Raw genomic sequence first — 15809 nt, forward strand, 5'->3', positions numbered from 1 at the left:
TATATATATATATATATATATATATATATATATATATATATATATATATATATATATATATATATATATATATATATATATATATATATATATATATATATATATATATATATATATATGTATATATATTTATATATATATGTATATATATGTATATATATTTATATATATATATGTATATATATTTATATATATGTATACATATATATATATATATATGTATATTTATATGTATATATTTGTATATATATATATATAATATATATATAATATATGATATATACGTAATATATATATATATATATATATATATATATATATATATATATATATTATATATATATATAAATATATATTATATATATATATATATATATATATATATATATATATATATATATATATATATATATGAGATATATATATACGTAATATATATATATATACTTATATATATATATATATATATATATATATATATATAGAGATATATATATATACGTAATATATATATATATATATATAAATATATATATATATATATATATATATATATATATATATATATATATAAGTTAGCATATGAGAAGTTTTTACAAAGTAGAAGTGATGCAAGGAGGGAAGAGTATATGGAGAAAAAGAGAGAGGTTAAGAGAGTGGTGAAGCAATGTAAAAAGAGAGCAAATGAGAGAGTGGGTGAGATGTTATCAACAAATTTTGTTGAAAATAAGAAAAAGTTTTGGAGTGAGATTAACAAGTTAAGAAAGCCTAGAGAACAAATGGATTTGTCAGTTAAAAATAGGAGAGGAGAGTTATTAAATGGAGAGTTAGAGGTATTGGGAAGATGGAGGGAATATTTTGAGGAATTGTTAAATGTTGATGAATATAGGGAAGCTGTGATTTCGTGTATAGGGCAAGGAGGAATAACATCTTGTAGGAGTGAGGAAGAGCCAGTTGTGAGTGTGGGGGAAGTTCGTGAGGCAGTAGGTAAAATGAAAGGGGGTAAGGCAGCCGGGATTGATGGGATAAAGATAGAAATGTTAAAAGCAGGTGGGGATATAGTTTTGGAGTGGTTGGTGCAATTATTTAATAAATGTATGGAAGAGGGTAAGGTACCTAGGGATTGGCAGAGAGCATGCATAGTTCCTTTGTATAAAGGCAAAGGGGATAAAAGAGAGTGCAAAAATTATAGGGGGATAAGTCTGTTGAGTGTACCTGGTAAAGTGTATGGTAGAGTTATAATTGAAAGAATTAAGAGTAAGACGGAGAATAGGATAGCAGATGAACAAGGAGGCTTTAGGAAAGGTAGGGGGTGTGTGGACCAGGTGTTTACAGTGAAACATATAAGTGAACAGTATTTAGATAAGGCTAAAGAGGTCTTTGTGGCATTTATGGATTTGGAAAAGGCGTATGACAGGGTGGATAGGGGGGCAATGTGGCAGATGTTGCAAGTGTATGGTGTAGGAGGTAGGTTACTGAAAGCAGTGAAGAGTTTTTACGAGGATAGTGAGGCTCAAGTTAGAGTATGTAGGAAAGAGGGAAATTTTTTCCCAGTAAAAGTAGGCCTTAGACAAGGATGTGTGATGTCACCGTGGTTGTTTAATATATTTATAGATGGGGTTGTAAGAGAAGTAAATGCGAGGGTCTTGGCAAGAGGCGTGGAGTTAAAAGATAAAGAATCACACACAAAGTGGGAGTTGTCACAGCTGCTCTTTGCTGATGACACTGTGCTCTTGGGAGATTCTGAAGAGAAGCTGCAGAGATTGGTGGATGAATTTGGTAGGGTGTGCAAAAGAAGAAAATTAAAGGTGAATACAGGAAAGAGTAAGGTTATGAGGATAACAAAAAGATTAGGTGATGAAAGATTGAATATCAGATTGGAGGGAGAGAGTATGGAGGAGGTGAACGTATTCAGATATTTGGGAGTGGACGTGTCAGCGGATGGGTCTATGAAAGATGAGGTGAATCATAGAATTGATGAGGGAAAAAGAGTGAGTGGTGCACTTAGGAGTCTGTGGAGACAAAGAACTTTGTCCTTGGAGGCAAATAGGGGAATGTATGAGAGTATAGTTTTACCAACGCTCTTATATGGGTGTGAAGCGTGGGTGATGAATGTTGCAGCGAGGAGAAGGCTGGAGGCAGTGGAGATGTCATGTCTGAGGGCAATGTGTGGTGTGAATATAATGCAGAGAATTCGTAGTTTGGAAGTTAGGAGGAGGTGCGGGATTACCAAAACTGTTGTCCAGAGGGCTGAGGAAGGGTTGTTGAGGTGGTTCGGACATGTAGAGAGAATGGAGCGAAACAGAATGACTTCAAGAGTGTATCAGTCTGTAGTGGAAGGAAGGCGGGGTAGGGGTCGGCCTAGGAAGGGTTGGAGGGAGGGGGTAAAGGAGGTTTTGTGTGCGAGGGGCTTGGACTTCCAGCAGGCATGCGTGAGCGTGTTTGATAGGAGTGAATGGAGACAAATGGTTTTTAATACTTGACGTGCTGTTGGAGTGTGAGCAAAGTAACATTTATGAAGGGATTCAGGGAAACCGGCAGGCCGGACTTGAGTCCTGGAGATGGGAAGTACAGTGCCTGCACTCTGAAGGAGGGGTGTTAATGCTGCAGTTTAAAAACTGTAGTGTAAAGCACTCTTCTGGCAAGACAGTGATGGAGTGAATGATGGTGAAAGTTTTTCTTTTTCGGGCCACCCTGCCTTGGTGGGAATCGGCCAGTGTGATAATAATAAATAATAAAAATATTTTGTATTGCTATACAGTACCAATATATTTGTGTTCCCTGTGTGACCATGACACCCATACGCATCTCTGGATACCCTTGATGCTAATGAAGTGTTTTTCCAAGTTTTAGCATTGAAATTGGGCTCTAATTTGGTCATAACAGTGTCTGCACTCTGAAGGAGGGGTGTTAATGTTGCAGTTTTATAACTGTAGTGTAAAGCACCCATCTGGCAAGAGAGTGATGGAGTGAATGATGAAAGTTTTTCTTTTTCAGGCCACCCTGCCTTGGTGGGAATCGGCCAATATGTTAATAAAAAAAAAAAAAAAAAAAAAAAAAAAAAAAAAAAAAAAAATATATATATATATATATATATATATATATATATATATATATATATATATATATATATATATATATATAAAATATATATATATATATAAAATATATAATATATATATATATAAAATATATATATATAAAATATATAATATATATATATAAAATATATATATATAAAATATATAATATATAATATATATATATATATAAAATATATATATATATATAAAATATATATATATATATATATAAAATATATATATATAAAATATATATATATATATATATATATATATATATAAAATATATATACATATATATATATATATATAAAATATATATACATATATATATATATATAAAATATATATACATATATATATATAAAATATATATACATATATATATATAAAATATATATACATATATATATATATAAAATATATAATATATATATATATAAAATATAATATATATATATATAAAATATATAATATATATATATAAAATATATATATATATATATAAAATATATATATATATATATAAAATATATATATATATATATTTTATATATATATATATATATTTTATATATATATATATATATTTTATATATATACACATACATGTATATCACTGTTCAACTGAGAATTTTTCATCACAGGCAATTTTTGGTGTGTTATACGGATTTTTCGATGCCAATTTGAAAAAAATTTTCTGTTTTTTTTTCTACCACACACAGTTTTCGAGACATGACCAACAACAGTTTTAAGGACTTTTATAAACTAATTCGGCCGCCTAAAATAAATGGAAATTTGACTTTATTGTTCGATCTGTAGTATGCTTAAAAATTATTACTAATCAAAAATATATAAAATTTTGCGTCAATGGAACAATTTATAGAGAAATCCGCCATTCAGTTTAGATGAGTATTCAATGAAATTCCTCGTTCAGTTTAGTGGGTTAAACAATCAAATTTAGTTACTTCTCTGATTTTTCAAACACATTTTCTTTACACAAGCGTGAAACTTTGCTTCTCTTGTTTTAAAAGTTCTCATAATCAACTGCCATTTTCTTGGTCGTAGTTTTTTGAAAATGACAAATCGTGTAACAATTATTCCTCTAATAACTACTCCGATTACGTTTTAGATGTTATTTGAGGGATCGGCCTACACAGGCCTAAAATTCTACTGAGGGTGGGTAGGCCGTTGATTGCAAGCAACTAAACAGCTGATTTTCGCCATCTGACGCCTATTTTAAGACACTTTCGGTGCTCAGAATTAAATTTTGGCTATTTCCTGACCAGATAGTCGAGTAACGAACTGAGATGTTGTTTCTATCAATTATGTCACCCCAAAATCAGCCCGTCGGCCCATTTTACCAATAAATCATGTATCCTGAAGATTACGACACATGTGCAACAGTTGGGTATCTTTACTGATGAAACGTGTCGCCTACATAGTAGGTTTCTTGTGCCAAATACAAAGAGTTCAACTCCATGGAGCTGAACTCTTATCCAGGCTGAGGGACTGACCACCTTAAATACTATATCTCCAAGGTAGATGGACTGATTACATCATCTTTATTTCATTATTACTGTTCCCTTTGTATTTGACTGAAGAGGCCTACTGCGTAAGCGAAACGTTTAATCAATAAAGATTCCCAACTGTTGCAGATGTGTCTTAATCTTCAACTTCTCGGCATTTTATAACATTTTCAAATAAATCACGCATCTTTGGCACATTTTTTTAGGGTATTTCTAGCGCCCAAACAAAACAAACTCAGATATTTCTCAAGTCTTCTATACAATCACTAGGTCGCCCAAATGTAGATCATTCAGCATATTTCTCCTTAATATCAACCCATTCCTAGTGTACAACGAGGGTAAAACCAACATCTTTGGTCAATCAGCTACTGAAGCATCCTTCCCTCTAATAATCTCAAGCCTCTCTTCTGACCCAGTATTACTAACTTACGAATTCCCAAACAAACACAAACACCGACATTTGTACCTGGACTTTATCTAGACGTTGTTTCGGGATTCAACGCCCCCATGGCCCGGTTCTCGACCAGGGCTTCCCGGTGGATCAGGGCCTGATCAACCAGGCTGTTACTGTTGGCGGCACGCAATCCAATGTACGAGCTACAGCCCGGCTGATTGGGTACTATCTTTAGGTAACTGTCCAGTTCCCTCTTGAAGACTACTACTACTTCTATTACTGCCTCACTTCACTCCCCTTTCTGTCTGGTATCACTACTCCCCCTACCTACCACTACCACTGATAGCATTAGCTCTGTCCCCACTTCTCCACTCCTTTCTTCCCCTCTTTGTCCCGTCCCTGTCCTCCTCTCGTATATATACTGGTTCCCTCACCTTCGTGTGTTAGTGTGACTAGTCAAAGGTCTAAGTCGGACCGGAAAGTCGTCATAAGCTTCTCTCACCTATATGCGGGTTTATGTACTGTGTTAAAGTTCTCGTACACTCCCTTTGGTGTGTTCTTTACACATTTAACAAGTGAATGACGTGTATTATATTGAATTATGCCACTGATTATGAGTGATATACGTTGTACATATACTTGTAGAAATAAAGAAATGATTATTAATACGCGATTTATTACGCCATAAATCTTGTTAAAATTAAAGCGTATTTATAGCTGCCGTATTTCGGAAACTAGAAGTGCTGAAAAAATAAAGCTGGCCAAGATTCGGAAAAGATCGAGGACCAAGGGAAAGTCTGGGTAATTGTCTTGTTGGAGACGCTAAACCCGTGTGGGTTATTCAGAAAAAGTAGTGGTGGGGGAGCTTGGCATAATCTGCTACTGCAACAGTACTCTCCTTTATAACTCGGGTAAGACAACGAGAGAACTTAGGATATGGAGAATTTTCCAGGCATAACCTTTGTGTTTTTGTCGCCGGAGTCCCTGGGAACACAGTTTGAGGGACATTTCCCTCCAGAACAGACCGAAATGTCGTCTTAATTTTCATATTCAGAAGTGTGAATATTTTATGATATGGTCCATCCACATTCTATGGACTTGATGATAATAATCTTTATTTCTACAAGTACATGATAAAACTTATACAGCTGACATCAGTGACACACTACATAGAAAGTCCCTGATTATGCAGAGCATTTCGGGTAACTTAAGTTTTGTTCCCCAGGATGCGACCCACACCAGTCGACTAACATCCAGGTACCTACTTACTGTTAAGTGAACATGGACAGCTGGTGTCTTCAGGAAACACGTCCTAATGTTTCCACCCGTACCGGAGATCGTGCCACAGACCTCAATATGTGAGATGAGTGCGCTACCAACTGAGCTACATCTTGTGGGGAGAGAGTTATTACAATACAATAAGCTAGTGTAAAGCCCAAATCATTTGATCGAAATCTCCGCTGAAAGGGTCATAACGAAGACCCACCTCGGAGGAAATGTTCTGATTTCTTGTACATCTGGCATCTTCGGAGGGGCTGCTGGATGGCGCTAGTCGTTTCTGTGCACCAAGGCCTTGTACACTGTGTGAGTGAGTGAAGGTGCTCTGACCTTTCCTTGCTACGTAAAAGTCTTCTTGAATGGAAATATCAGCGTTGCTCTGCTGCTAAATCTAAGGTGAAACAGGGAACACAGTCCCACGGGGGACTAGAACACAGTCCCACGAGGGACTAGAACAGTCCCACGAGGGACTAGAACAGTCCCACGAGGGACTAGAACACAGTCAAGGACCAGGTAATCAGGCAGAGGAAGGAAGGAGGGGAGATCACAAGAAACGACCGCAAAGTATGTGAGGAACTCAACATGAGATTCAAAGAAGTGTTCGCAGAGGAGACAGAAGAGACTCCAGAAAGACGGAGAGGTGGGGTACACCATCAAGTGTTGGACACAATACATACAACCGAGGAAGTGAAGAGGCTGCTCAGCGAGTTAGATACCTCAAAGGCGATGGGGCCGGATAACATCTCTCCATGGGTCCTGAGAGAGTGAGCACAGGCGTTGTGTGTACCACTAACAACAATATTCAAAACATCTATCGAAACAGGGAGACTACCTGAGGTATGGAAGACAGCAAATGTAGTCCCAATTTTTAAAATAGGAGACAGACACGAAGCATTAAACTACAGACCAGTGTCACTGACATGTATAGTATGCAAAGTCATTGAGAAGATTATCAGAAGAGTGGTTGAACACCTAGAAAGAAATGAGCTTATCAACGACAACCAGCACCGTTTCAGGGACGGAAAATCCTGTGTCACAACCTACTGAAGTTCTGTGACGGGGTGACAGCAGTAAGACGAGAGAGAGAGAGAGAGAGAGAGAGAGAGAGAGAGAGAGAGAGAGAGAGAGAGAGAGAGAGAGAGAGAGAGAGAGAGAGAGAGAGAGAGAGAGAGAGAGAGAGAGAGAGAGAGGGGGGGGGGTAGATTGCATTTTATTGGACTGTAAGAAAGCGCTGACAGTTCTACACAAGAGATTAGTGCAAAAGCTGGAGGACCAGACAGGGATAACAGGGAAGGCACTGCAGTGGATCTGGGAATAACTGTTACGAAGACAACGAGTCATGGTACGTGGCGAGGTGTGAGAGTGGGCGCCTGTGACGAGCGGGGTTCCAAATGGGTCAGTCCTAGGACCGGTGCTGTTTCTGGTATTTGTGAATAACATGAAGGCAGGAATAGACTCCGAAGTGTTCCTGTTTGCAGATGATGTGAAGTTGATGAGAAGAATCCAATCGGACGAGGACCAGGCAGAACTACAAAGGGATCTGGACAGGCTGCAGGCCTGGTCTACCAACTGGCTCCTGGAGGTCAACCCCACCAAGTGCAAAGTCATGAAGATTGGGGAAGGGCAAAGAAGACCGCAGATGGAGTACAGTCTAGGGGGGCCAGAGACTACAAACCTCACTCAAGCAAGAAGATCTTGGGGTGAGTATAACACCGGGCACATCTGAGAAACACATCACCCAAATAACTGCTGCAGCATACGGGCGCTTAGCAAACCTAAGAACAGCATTCCGATATCTTAATAGGGAATCGTTCAGGACCCTGTACACTGTACGTTAGGTCCATATTGGAGTATGCAGTACCAGTTTGGAGCCCACACCTAGCCAAGCACGTAAGGAAACTAGAGAAAGTGCAAAGGTTTACAACAAGACTAGTCCCGGAGCTAAGGGGTATGCCCTACGAGGAGAAGTTAAGGGAAACCGACGTGACGACACTGGAAAACAGGAGAGTTAATGGGGATATGATAACGACATAGAAAATACTGAGAGGACTCGACAAGGTGGACAGAGACAATGCTCCAAAGATGGGGGACAGCAACAAAGGGTCACAGTTGGAAGTTGAAGACTCAGATGAATCGCAAGGATGTTAGAAAGTATTTTTTCAGTCACAGAGTTGTCAGGAAGTGGAAGTCTGGGAAGTGATGCAGTGGAGCCAGGATCCATACATAGCTTTAAGAAGAGGTATGATAAAGCTCATGGAGCAGGAAGAGTGACCCAGTAGCGGCCAGTGAAGAGCCGGGGTCAGGACCTGTGACTCTACCCCTCAACCTCAACTAGGCGAGTGCAACTAGGTGAGTACAGTCACACGAGGGACCAGAACACAGTCCCACGAGGGACCAGAACACAGTCCCACGAGGGACCAGAACACAGTCCCACGAGGGACCAGAACACAGTCCCGCGAGGGACCAGAACACAGTCCCGCGAGGGACCAGAACACAGTCCCGCGAGGGACCAGAACACAGTCCCGCGAGGGACCAGAACACAGTCCCGCGAGGGACCAGAACACAGTCCCGCGAGGGACCAGAACACAGTCCCGCGAGGGACCAGAACACAGTCCCGCGAGGGACCAGAACACAGTCCCGCGAGGGACCAGAACACAGTCCCGCGAGGGACCAGAACACAGTCCCGCGAGGGACCAGAACACAGTCCCGCGAGGGACCAGAACACAGTCCCGCGAGGGACCAGAACACAGTCCCGCGAGGGACCAGAACACAGTCCCACGAGGGACCAGAACACAGTCCCACGAGGGACCAGAACACAGTCCCACGAGGGACCAGAACACAGTCCCACGAGGGACCAGAACACAGTCCCACGAGGGACCAGAACACAGTCCCACGAGGGACCAGAACACAGTCCCACGAGGGACCAGAACACAGTCCCACGAGGGACCAGAACACAGTCCCACGAGGGACCAGAACACAGTCCCACGAGGGACCAGAACACAGTCCCACGAGGGACCAGAACACAGTCCCACGAGGGACCAGAACACAGTCCCACGAGGGACCAGAACACAGTCCCACGAGGGACCAGAACACAGTCCCACGAAGGACCAGAACAGTGTCCCAATTCCCGCAGCCCGATCCTGACCCAGGATCGGGCTGCGGGATCGCCTCATCGACAACACTGTTACTGCCATATTACGCAAGATAAAACCGATAACGTTTCGGTCCGTCTTGAACCATTATCAATGATCTAGGAGACCGAAACGTCGTCATACGTTTCCTCTTCCATATGCGTTTGTTTTGCTAATTAGTCCAGCCACTGTACTGTAACCTTCATTTCTTTATATTTACAGATAAAACTACAATATAAAACAGGTTAAAGTCTATTTCTTTAAAATATATCCAAATTTTGGTCAGAGCCATATGTCATAATATAAAAAAAAAAAGTTGACGAAAATGAAAATATCCCCGCTATTTATGCCTAACAGGAATGTGTCTTCTGGTTGTTAGTCAGGTGTGAGCGCTGAAACACAGCCACTTCGATAAGGTAACTAAATAATCGTCCAGGAGTCCTGTTAAAACTGGGATGACCTGGATAACAATCGGTGGAAAGAGATTTTTATAATAGTAATAATCTATTTCTACAAGTACATGATACAACTGATACAGACACGCAGTTTTCAGAGTAGGTATGACAGGACCCATGAAGCCTCTATATAAATAGCTGCGAGGCGGAGCCATGATTCAAATCGACCCCCATGCCAACAAAATGAGTGTACACATACTATCGACAAGTGCTTTTAACAACTAGTGACACAAACACACACAAACACACACAAACACACACACACACACACACACACACACACACACGAGGTATGTCCTACGAGGAGAGGTTAAGGGAAATCAACCTGACGACACTGGAGGACAGGAGAGATAGGGGGGACATGATAACGACATACAAAATACTGAGAGGAATTGACAAGGTGGACAAAGACAGGATGTTCCAGAGATTGGACACAGTAACAAGGGGACACAGTTGGAAGCTGAAGACACAGATGAATCACAGGGATGTTAGGAAGTATTTCTTCAGCCACAGAGTAGTCAGTAAGTGGAATAGTTTGGGAAGCGATGTAGTGGAGGCAGGATCCATACATAGCTTTAAGCAGAGGTATGATAAAGCTCACGGCTCAGGGAGAGTGACCTAGTAGCGATCAGTGAAGAGGCGGGGCCAGGAGCTCGGACTCGACCCCCGCAACCTCAACTAGGTGAGTACAACTAGGTGAGTACACACACACACACACACACACACACACACACACGAGAATTTCCTAAGAATTTTGTAAGAGATAAATAAAGGGAAGGTGTGTAAATATTTACCAGAGGGAGAGATGGGGAAAACCAGAGTATCAACATCCCCTCAGAGTGAAAGGTAGGGGAGGAGGGGGATTTGGGAGTTAGGGGGATGGAGGAGGAAGAGAAGAAGAGATAAGGAGGGAAGAGAAGGGCTGGTAGAGACTACCATATATTATTCACCTTCACTGAATGAGCCAAACCTGTAGGGCTAATGGAACTCCTGGTGAACGGGAGATAATCCGAGTTGATCAGTCTGTCATCTCTGATGTAGTAGTATTGAAGCGAGGGGGGTCAGTCCCTCAGCCTTGAGAAGAGGGGTTGAACACTCATTAACACCAAGGGACTGACCACCTCAAAACTACTACTTCAAGGGTGACGGAATGATCAAATCATTTTTACACACTCCACTGAAGAAGTCCGCGGAGCGGGCGAAACGTTTCGTCAGTTACCCAACTGGAGGCAGTGTGAGGCCATTCGTGCCTTACACTCTACTTGGGACAAATAAGAGACACAAATGCCGTAAAATGCGCTATTTCATTGATAACGTTTCGCCCACAGTGCGATGTGTTGTCACAAACTGACCTGACTTAATCAAAGGTCTCATTACATCGCAGCTTTGCCTTTTTTTTCATCGTGGAGGCACTGTGTATCATTTCTCTCAAAAAACTATATTAACGACCTAGACGAGGTGATACAAACCGATATAATTTTATTCAGTGATCATACATAAACATGTCAGCATTTAAATACTGTAACCAGGACAGAACGAAGCTTCAGCAAATACGAGTAAATAAGTAAATAATGGAACGGAAACATACTAAATACATACAAAGGTTAAACATGAACTAAATACGTACAATGAAACATAACTAAACAGTACGAAGATTAATCAAAATGATTTCCTTAAATCTTAGTTTTATCAGGAATCTGTAGCCAAGGCAACCGAAAATAATGGCGCAAAAAAAAAAAAAGGGGGGGCAACAGACTGCATGGTTCTATATCAAGAATTTAAAGAAATCAAAAGCATCTACATCTTTACCATTGGAAAAGCCTTTAGATTATGAAGATCATGTATGGTCTCCATCTAACAGAATGACCATCAGTGCGCTGGAATATATGTTTTGAAGAATGATTTTAATTAATCCCCTATACCAGGGAACATTCCAGCGAAGATAGATGGACGGGACACAAGTAGCAATTGTACAGGCTGAAAAAAACAGGGGGAGAGAACGAGCTGGATAAGCATATGAGCAAAATGGCAACAGATTCAAACTGGTCATTTTTTGTTTAACAGAGCATGTTAGAAATCATTTCTTTGACAACAGTTGTGCATCAGTGGAGTAATTAGCCTAGTTGTGTGGTAGAAGCACATACTTCTGGTGCGTTGAATAACAGGTGCGTTGAATGACAGGTGCCTTGAAAAATAGGTGCCCTGAATAACAGGTTGGTTGAAGAACAGCTACGTTTAATAACTGGTGCGTTGAAGAAGAGGCGAGTTGATCAGATGCACTGAATAGGGAGGTTGAAGAATAGGTCCAGTGAAGAATGGGCTAGCGAGATACGCGAGTGTAAATAATCGAGTATCTGAAAGAGTTGTATCACGTGTATTGTCTCTCAATCTGGCAGCATCTATTTCTTTTAAACCATTTCTTCTGTGGTGTTTTTAGCTCTCTTCATCTTCACCCTTCCCATGGCCTACCGGACCCCAGTATAAAGGTGGTTCTGCAGGCACCATCGCCGCAAGTCGTCAGTCTTAGTGAGGAGGACAGTGCCAGCACAACTGCTGTAAAGCAGGTCAGCACCCAGCCTAGTGAACCATCCTGGCTCTTAGGGAAGGAGCGAAAGGTAACACGAGGTGGCTGCCACAGTAGTATAAATGGTATCAGTACTCTGCCAGAAGCAACAGCACCCACTTTACGTACATTTTTTTTTTTTTTGAAAGAGTTTTCTCACCTTCGCTGCGTAGTATACTGATGTGGGTCGGATTAAATTTCTTAGACAGCAAGCTCTGTATGTGTATGCGAGTGTGTGTGTGAGCGCGCGCGCGCGTGTGTGTGTGTGCTCACCTAGCTGGTTGCAGGGGTCAATTCACAGCTCCTGGCCCCGCCTCTTCACTGGTCGCTACTAGGTCACTCTTCCTGCTCCATGAGCTTTATCATACTTCTTAAAGCTATGTCTGGACCCCGCCTCCACTATATCACTTCCCAGACTATTCTACTTCCTGACAACTCTGACTGAAGAAATACTTCCTAACATCCCTGTGATTCATCTGAGTCTTCAACTTCCAACTGTGACCCCCTTGTTGTTGTGTCCCATCTTTGGAACATCCTCTCTCTGTCCACCGTGTCGATTCCTCTCAGTATTTTATATGTTGTTATCATATCCCCCCATCTCTCCTGTCCTCCAGCTTCGCCAGGTCGATTTCCCTAAAGCTCTCCTCGTACAACATACCCCTTAGCTCAGGGACTAGTCTTGTTGCAAACCTTTGCACTTTCTCTAATTTCCTTACGTGCTTGGCTAGGTGTGGGTTGCAAACTGGTGCTGCATACTCCAATATAGGCCTAATGTACACGGTTTACAGAGTCCTAAACGATTCCTTATTGAAATGTCGGAATGCTAGTCTTAGGTTTGCTAGGCGCCCGTATGGTGCAGCAGCTATTTGGTTGATGTGCGCCTCAGGAGATGTGCCCTGTGTTATACTCACCCCAAGATCCTTTTCCTTCAGTGAGGTTTATAGTTTCTGGGCCCCTTAGACTGTACTCTGTCTGTCGTCTTCTTTGCCTTTCCCCAATCCTCATGACTTTACACTTGGTGGGGTTGAACTCCAGGAGCCAGTTGCTGGACCAGGCCTGCAGCCTGTCCAGATCCCTTTTAGTTCTGACTGGTCCTCGTCCGATTCAATTCCTCTCATCAACTTCACATCATCTGCAAACAGGGACACTTCGGAGTCTATTCCTTCCGTCATGTCGATCGCAAATACCAGAAACAGCACCGGTCCTAGGACTGACAGTAGTGATGAAGGCGGCTCAGTGGCTTCCTTTTCCTGAGCGGTCTCTGCTGCAGAGTGGCTTCCTCCTGAAAAGGGCTGCGGCTGAGTGGCTCCCTTTCACACCTATATGCTAATGACCTTTTTCACACCTATATGCTAATGACCTTAACCCTGCCCACGACCCCCACCCATGACCCCCATCCATGACCCCACCCATGACCCCACCCACGACCCCCACCCATGACCCCCACCCACGACCCCCCACCCACGACCCCACACCCCACAACACCCACAACATCAACTCACAACTTATAATCACTTTTCAGCATCTCTAGCTCGACAACAACACCCACAACACCCCCACAACCCACAACACCCCCACAACCCACAGCACCCACATCCCACAACACCCACAACAACAACCCATTTACAACAACTTTTTTGATATCTCTAGTTCGACATCACCCACAACCCACAACACCCACAACCCACATCACCAACCCACAATTTTTTTTTTTTTGCGTTTTAACTAATTTCATCAGAAAAAGTCACAACAACAACCCACTTATAACATCTTTTCGGTATCTCTAGTTCGACAACAACACCCACATCCCACAACACCCACAACCCAAAACACCTACACCCCACAACACCCACAACCCACAACACCCACATCCCACAACACCCACAACAACAACCCACTCATAACTTTTTTGATATCTCTAGTTCGACAACATCACCCACAACCCACAATTTTTTTTTCTCGTTTTAACTAATTTCATCAGAAAAAGTCACAACAACAACCCACTTATAACATCTTTTCGATATCTCTAGTTCGACAACAACACCCACAATACACAACATCCCCACAACACCCACAACACACAACATCCCCACAACACCCACAACACCCCACAACACCCACAACACCCCACAACAACAACCCACAACACCCACAACCCACAGCACTTACCAATTTATTCACAATTTTTCCTCTTTCGATACAAATTTTTCCCCTTCTTTTAATTGAATCTTAAAATGTAATACACTTTCCTCCCTACATTATTAAAATTCTAATAAAATCCTCTCCATACTCATCTCCTTGTATCCACATAAATTGATAATATACTCACAACAACTAATCATCTCACTACCCAACTACTGCGACATGTTTCTACACCCTCCATTCTTTTCCAATGCATCATAACTTTTCACTTCTATAATTTCTTTTAAAATATTCACACATTACCTTTATTTTCAGTAAAATCCGCCCCCAACCCTCCATATTTCATTAAATTTCTAATACAACCCTACTCAAACCCCTCTCCATCTCACCCACATTTCTTCACATCCACTCACCAGTCTCCCAACACACCTCTTCAAAACAAACACAAAAATCACATTTCACATCCACAAATGCATCTCATCACCCATCTCAAATCCACTAAAATCACTATCCAAGATATTCACAAAACTCTATGACCACCTAACACACACACACACACACACACACACACACACACACACACACACACACACACACACACACACACACACACACACACCATAACTTTACTTTGAACACCTTCAAAACACTCTCATACATCATTTGAGACCACCTTTGCTCAATATCTCTTAAGAAATATTCTCTCATCCACAACCTTTATCATCTCACTACAGAACAACCCCAAGATTACTTCGAACACTCTCATAAATCATTTGAATACTCACATAAACACCATTGAACATTTCCAAACACCACTGAAGCACTTCCAAATTATCATTTTGAATACTCCCAAATAAGATTTATCATCTCTAATTTATCTACACTTACACATTTCATTAACTGAAATTACAACTCATCCACCATACTACTCCCTCAGTCTCCAGACTTTACAACATTATCACAAAAACTAACTCATACACTTATGACATGAGACATTTTACCAAAACTAACACAAACACACACACCACACTTTACTTTGTACAACACCAAAAACATCATCAAACTCCTTTGAATACTCCCAAAACACAACTGAATACTACCAAAACAGCACCGATTACTGCCCAAACAACACTAAAAATCACCAGAAACTAAGATCAACACCACCAACTAACACCCATTTTATAGAAATCCCCTCAAATCACTATAACCAATTAGATCCCACTCACCTCAAAAC

The 15809-nt window shown here is 41.0% G+C and overlaps 1 long non-coding RNA gene across 2 annotated transcripts in view; it reads right to left on the reverse strand.

Moving 5' to 3' along the window:
* LOC138854915 (uncharacterized) overlaps positions 1-15809 on the reverse strand; it is a 247771-nt gene that overhangs the window by 199878 nt on the left and 32084 nt on the right. The gene's annotated exons all lie outside the window — the stretch shown is intronic.

The sequence above is a fragment of the Cherax quadricarinatus genome, chromosome 74, assembly GCF_038502225.1.
Source record: "Cherax quadricarinatus isolate ZL_2023a chromosome 74, ASM3850222v1, whole genome shotgun sequence".
Taxonomy (NCBI): Eukaryota; Metazoa; Arthropoda; class Malacostraca; order Decapoda; family Parastacidae; genus Cherax; species Cherax quadricarinatus.